Below are 6,787 nucleotides of genomic sequence, written 5' to 3'. Positions count from 1 at the left end.
GTGAACACCCAAGTGCGACTTGGGGAGTGGACGTAGGAGCAAGAGTTGGCTGCGAACCACTATAAACTTGTTTGTGTTTGTATTGTGTTGCCCAGATAGACAACCCAAGAGGGGGGGTGAATTGGGTTTTAAAATAATTATTGCAATTAAAGTGTTTGTGGACACTAATTAATACTTTTTGCAAGTTGATTAATTAGATGCTATGTGCAGTGAGTGAGATGAAAGTAAAGACGTCAAGGCAATCACAAACACAATGATTTTATAGTGGTTCGGAGCTAACCCTTGCTCCTACGTCCACTCTCCAGGCCTCACTTGGGAATTCACTATAATTCCTCGGATTACAGCCGGTTGTTTTACAAGCTCACAACCCAACTTGTTGTTTTACGAGGTCACAATGAACTCGGTCGGTTTTCCCAGGCTCACCGACTAGAACCGCCCGATTGTTTTCTCGGGATCACAATCAAACCCTTCACACGTTGGTTTCAACCTAGGCTCACCAACAAACCTTTACACCCTTGATTCAATCCCCTGATTGAACCAAGTAAGGACCAAATGGATAGAAAAACAAACAGAAAAATACAGCTTCTAAATAAGCAGATTTTCAGCAATATAAATAGAAGAGAAGTTAAGAGCCCTCAAACAATTTATGATGATGTAGTGGAGGGCTTCTTGAACTCTGAGTCTCCTCTTGAAGACTTGAAGGCTGAAGGAGACTTCTTTAATGCTGGGAAGAGTTGGTTGAATGGAGTTAATGGCCCTCTGCCTTCTTTTCCGTTGAGAATCCTTTGGCAGATGAAGAATATGTGTTTTCTTTGAAAGGAATGTCACTTCTCTACCTTGCTACAGTTCTCTGTGGCTATTTAAGCCATTCCCCACGGAAACTAGCCGTTAGACACAATCTACTAGCCGTTCTGCACATTCTGCACATCCTGACAATGTTTCCGTTGGGATCGGAGTCGACTCGCGCGATCTGGAGTCGACTCGGCAACTGTTCCGGATTTGAATTAAAGTGCTCTTCTCGACTGGGAGTCGACTCGACTTAACCCGGAGTCGACTCCCCAAAGTCTGGAGCTGACCTAGCACTTTTGGAGTCGGCTCATCCCAAGGAATCTATGGATGCATTTTTCAAGTTTGCTCACTCGAGTTGACTCGTGAAGTCTGGAAGTCGACTCGGCACTCAGAGTCCGAACTCCCGAGCTTCTGTCTTTTGGCCCGTGCTGTCTTGGAGTCGACTCGGACTGTTTTGGAGTCGACTCGGCTCTCAGTATCCGAAAAGCAGTCTTCTGTCTTTTTGGGGTAGCGCTGCCTTGGAGTCGACTCGAACTGTCTTGGAGTCGACTCGCCTCTCAGAGACAAAAATACTGTCTTCTGTCTTTTTGGGGTCGCGCTGTCTCGGAGTCGACTCGGCCTTTGCGGGAGTCGACTCGGCTCTCAGTGTTTGAAAGTTGGTCTCTGACTTTTTCCTTGTATTACACTGAGAGTCGACTCTCGCTTCCTTTGGAGTCGACCTGCCAACCATCGGAGTCGACTCGCGTTCCTCAGGAGTCGACTCGGCTCTCAGGGTCCAAAATACCTTCTCTGTCTTTCTGTCTGTAACTCTCTGGAGTCGACTCATACTACTCTGGAGTCGACTCGGCAAGAATCGGAGTCGACTCGTGCTCTTCAGGAGTCGACTCGCTGACAGGTTTTGAGTTGTATCTTTCTGTTCGTCTGTCTGTTCTCAGTCGGAGTCGACTCGTAATGTCCCGGAGTCGACTCGAGCCTGTGCCAGTGCTTCTGATACGCTTGGAGTCGACTCGTAATATCCCGGAGTCGACTCGAGTCTCAGACTTTGGTTCATATTAACTTCTTAACTTATCCAAATTGTCTTGAACCAAATCTAGAGACACTTAACCATAAATTTACAAGGATATCACTGAAACACTAGATTGAATTCATTAGTAAACATAAGATATACTCAAATGCTTTGAGCTCATCAAAATCAAATAGGGTTATAATCAATCACTCCACAATCTCCCCCTTTTTGATGATGACAAAACATTGAGTATATGTAAAGTGAATTGCTCAACAAACAAGGAGATTTATAGTAAAATTTTAAAATGAATTCAAGTGTCTGGTTATTTAATTTATCCAAACCTGAAAGATATGAAACAATAAATTTTGAAGTTAAAGCTCCTCCTTTCATTTGAAATTATATAAGCCTTCATATCATGCAATCAATTGTTTGGCTTATATATATTTAATGATTTTGCTTTCTTAAAAATTCAGATTCTCCCCCTCAACACATGCATTCACCTTTGTTTTGATTCTCAGAATTTTCTTTTAGTGCATTGAAGCTTTTGAACTTAAATTTTTGGTTTTTAGAGGAAAAATCTGTCAATTTGTTCTTGAGTATGATTCAACTAATCTCCGAATATCCCTTGAATAGATTCTGGAGATTACTCCATTAGGAGCCCCAACAGAGAGATAATGAGCCTCGAGGTATCGAATCCACTAAGAACAAATTATTGTGTGTTTTAAAAGTTTTCTCTTTTTATTGATTTTCATTGATTCTCTTTACATGTCTATTCAATATATTTCTCCCCTTTTTGTCATCATAGCAAAAAGGAAGAAAGCACATTACACAAGCAATGAGAGTAAGGCTATAAGATATTAATTTGCACATTTTTGAAGAGAATTGTCTACTCCTTGTATTGATGTATATGTAAGTATACTTGTGAATACAAAGAGTAATGCAAGAAATACATGTCAAAATACAAAAATAAGCTAGGGCTTCTTCGAGGAGGAGGTGGCTCCCTTGGGCAGTCTCGATTGTTCCATGAGTAGAGTGACCCCATCTGTGACGTGCCCTAGCTGTGTGATGATCGCCGAGGTGGCCCTACTGTGGATCGAGGAGAGCTCAGTCAGACTCTCCTGGAGTGTGTCCAACTTGGCGATCAACACATTCGCCAGACGCTCGGCCCCCTGGCTCTGGGTGCCCATGTCATGTCGGATGTCATCTCGCATCTTCCTTGTGTTGCTTGTGACATCGCTCATGTTGGAGAATTGGGCTTGTATGAGGCTTCTGACATTGTAGATCTCCTCCCTCAGATGAGCCGTCATCTCGGTCACGGCTGATAAGGAGGAAACTAATGCAGAAGAGGGGGCAGTGGCTGGACCTAGGAGTTCCCTCAGTAGGTCGTCCCGAAGATCCCGTACAATCTCCTGTCGCAACTCCCGGAGCTGCTCAGGAGAGATCCGGACCTCTGTCAGCTGAGTGGGTGGTGCTGAAGAGGAGGGTCCGGCTGAGGTGGATGGAGCTGAGGTGGAGGGATAGGTGGAAAAGTCAGAATCAGGATTAGGACTGGGGGAGCGTCGAGTGGTAGGTTTGGAAGAAGATTTCCTGACCCAGACGCCCTCTACCTTATCAAAACCCATCCTGTGAAGGGTTCCCTCACCCATGCGATCTGTCCATCGCAGTGCGCGAGAGGGTTCCCCCTCAGGAATAGGGATCTCGGACTCCCTAAAGATCAGGGTATATAGCATCCCATATGGAAGGGTGAGCCTAGGTCTGTCTAGTGGCTCACATAGGTATTTGTAGATTAGTTTGGGAAAGTTAATTGGGGTGTCCTGGAGAATGTAATACATGAGGGCTAGGTCCCTTTCAGATACAAAATCGAAGCGGCCGGTCTTAGGGAAAAGGGTCCTAGAGATAATGCTCAAGAGGAGCCGCATTTCAACTGAAAGGGAACTAGCGGACACCTCATCTAGTGGGGACTGGGGTGGACTCCCTAATATGGCCGTAAGGGCCTCAGTCCTATCGGCCGGGTGAGTAGGAGATACCCCTACTTGGGGAAGATGGAGGACTTGAGCAATAAAATCCTCCGAAATAAATAAAGGGACACCCGCTACGGTTCCCTGTATCCCACCATTCCCCCTAGACACTGTACCATAGAACTCCCTAACTAGCCCTGGGTATGTGGGGAGATCTAGGGAACAAAAAAACTCTAGGCCTTGGGCCCTCAACCTATCCCCTATGGTAAAGCCTTCTCGGGAGAGATAGTCGAAGTTGACATATCTCCCGGTGGAGACCGTCTTCCCGGCGCACGGACGCGAGGGAACCGGCCTCGGCGGGGAACGAACCGGAGGTTGTGGCCTCACGGGATCGTTCCGAGCCTTGGACCGTCGCTCGGTGCCGCTCGCGGGTTGGGGCCTCTTCCGGCTTGGGACAACCGACTTACGGGGCATGGTTGACCTAGGAATGGGGTAAAACCCTAATGGACGGAAGAAGGTCGACGGAAAAACTCTAACTGGGGTCGGAGACGATGTCGGAGACGGCTCTAGGGTTTTGTGAATAGTGGAGGCGATGAATAGAAGTGTTGATTAAACGCTTGGATTAGGGTTAAAAACTCGGATCCCGACCGCGAGTCGACTCCAGTAAGTCGCGAGTCGACTCGACCTCGAGTCGACTCCAAAATATGCGCGAGTCGACTCCCCCTATGCTGCCATCGACCTCGAGTCGACTTCCGTCTATGTGCGAGTCGACTCCCCCTTATGAGCCGACTCTGAAACTTACTCGAGTCGACTCGAACTCTGGCACGCACCTAAAAATCATGCTATTTTCGTACCAACCAAGGGACAATTACTAAGTTATGATCTGATTTGATGATTATAGATGAGAAACTCCATATTTAGCACAAGCTAATCATTAAAATCAATGAACTAGAAGAGAATATCACTAGGATGGATCAATCACTCCTAATCCTCTCCTAAGCACACTAAATCTCTCTTCACTCAAGGGTTTTGTGAAGATATCAGCTAATTGATCATCAGTGCAAACAAATTGAAGTGTCACATCACCATTCAGTACATGATCTCTTATGAAGTGATGTCTTATCTCAATATGTTTAGTTCTTGAATGCTGAATTGGATTTTTAGTTAGATTAATGGCACTTGTATTATCACAATTAATGGGAATTTTGTCTTGTTTAATACCATAGTCTTCAAGTTGTTGTTTAATCCACATGATTTGAGCACAACTACTCCCGGCAGCAACATATTCAGCTTCAGCAGTAGATAATGCAACCGAGTTTTGTTTCTTGCTAAACCATGAGATTAAATTTTCTTCTAGGAATTAACATGACCCGCTGGTGCTTTTTCTATCAAGTTTATAACCAGCAAAGTCTGAATCTGTGTATCCTATTAATTTCAGGCTAGATTCTTTAGAATACCATAAACCTATACTTTTTATTCCTATTAGGTATTTAAAGATTCTCTTTACTGCAATTAGATGAGATTCCTTAGGATTAGACTGATATCTAGCACACATGCATACACTAAACATGATATCAGGTCTACTTGCAGTGAGATACAATGAAGATCCTATCATACCTCTATACATCTTTTGATCTACAGATTTACCTGATTCATCTTGGTCTAGTTTGCATGATGAGCTCATGGGTGTGCTGATTGACTTGTTTCCCTCCATATCAAACTTCTTAAGCATCTCTTTGATGTATTTAGCTTGATTGATGAAGATCCCTTCTTTTGATTGTTTGATTTGAAGCCCGAGGAAATAGTTTAGCTCTCCCATCATGCTCATTTCAAACTCACTCTGCATCAAGTCAGCAAATTCTTCGCAGAGGCGATTGTTAGTAGCACCGAAAATAATATCATCAACATAAATCTGCACTACTAACATATCTTTATTTTTCTTCTTTAAAAACAGTGTTGTATCTACATTTTTCCTAGTGAACTCATGTTCTAGTAGAAATTTGCTAAGTCTTTCATACCATGCTCTAGGTGCTTGTTTCAAACCATAAAGTGCTTTGTTCAATTTATACACATGATTAGGGTATTGATGATTTTCAAAACCAGGAGGTTGTTCTACATACACCTCCTCATTAATATACCCATTTAAAAATGCACTTTTTACATCCATTTGAAATAATTTGAAATCCTTAGAGCATGCAAATGCTAGTAACAGTCTAATTGCCTCAAGTCTAGCTACAGGAGCAAAGGTTTCATCAAAATCTATACCTTCTTCTTGATTATACCCCTTTGCTACTAGTCTAGCCTTATTCCTAATTACAATTCCATTTTCATCAAGTTTATTTTTATATATCCATTTGGTACCTATAATTGAATATTCAGAGGGTCGTTCAACTAGGTTCCATACTTTGTTTCTAGTAAATTGGTTTAGTTCTTCTTGCATTGCATTTATCCAATTTACATCTTTTTCAGCTTCTTCTATGTGTTTGGGTTCAAAATGTGAGACAAAAGCTAGATGGTTATTTAAGTTCCTAAGAGATGCTCTAGTCCTAACAGGTTGAGATGGATCATCTAAAATTAATTCCTTAGGATGCCCATGAGCATATCTCCAAGCCTTAGTCAGCCCATGATCCACAATAGCCTCTTGGCTTGATGATGCATTTCCAATTAATTTTTGTTCATCATCTTGTAATGTCATCTCATCAATCTTTTCTTCAAGAATTTCAGCATCATCATCAAGATCAACTCTCTTGCTAGAAGAGATATCACTAGAATCATCAAAAACAACATGTATAGATTCTTCTATAACTAGGGTTCTTTTATTAAAAACTCTATAGGCTTTACTAGTTGTAGAATACCCCAAAAATATACCTTCATCAGATTTAGAGTCAAATTTACCTAGATTTTCTTTCCCATTATTATGAACAAAACACCTACATCCAAAGACATGAAAATAATTTACTTTTGGTTTTCTGTTTTTCCAAAGTTCATAAGGTGTTTTCTTTATAATGGGTCTCAATAAAACTCTATTTAATAT

This window comes from Phoenix dactylifera, unplaced genomic scaffold, assembly GCF_009389715.1.
Source record: "Phoenix dactylifera cultivar Barhee BC4 unplaced genomic scaffold, palm_55x_up_171113_PBpolish2nd_filt_p 000382F, whole genome shotgun sequence".
In the NCBI taxonomy this organism is placed as follows: Eukaryota; Viridiplantae; Streptophyta; class Magnoliopsida; order Arecales; family Arecaceae; genus Phoenix; species Phoenix dactylifera.
This window is presented reverse-complemented; position numbering follows the sequence as displayed.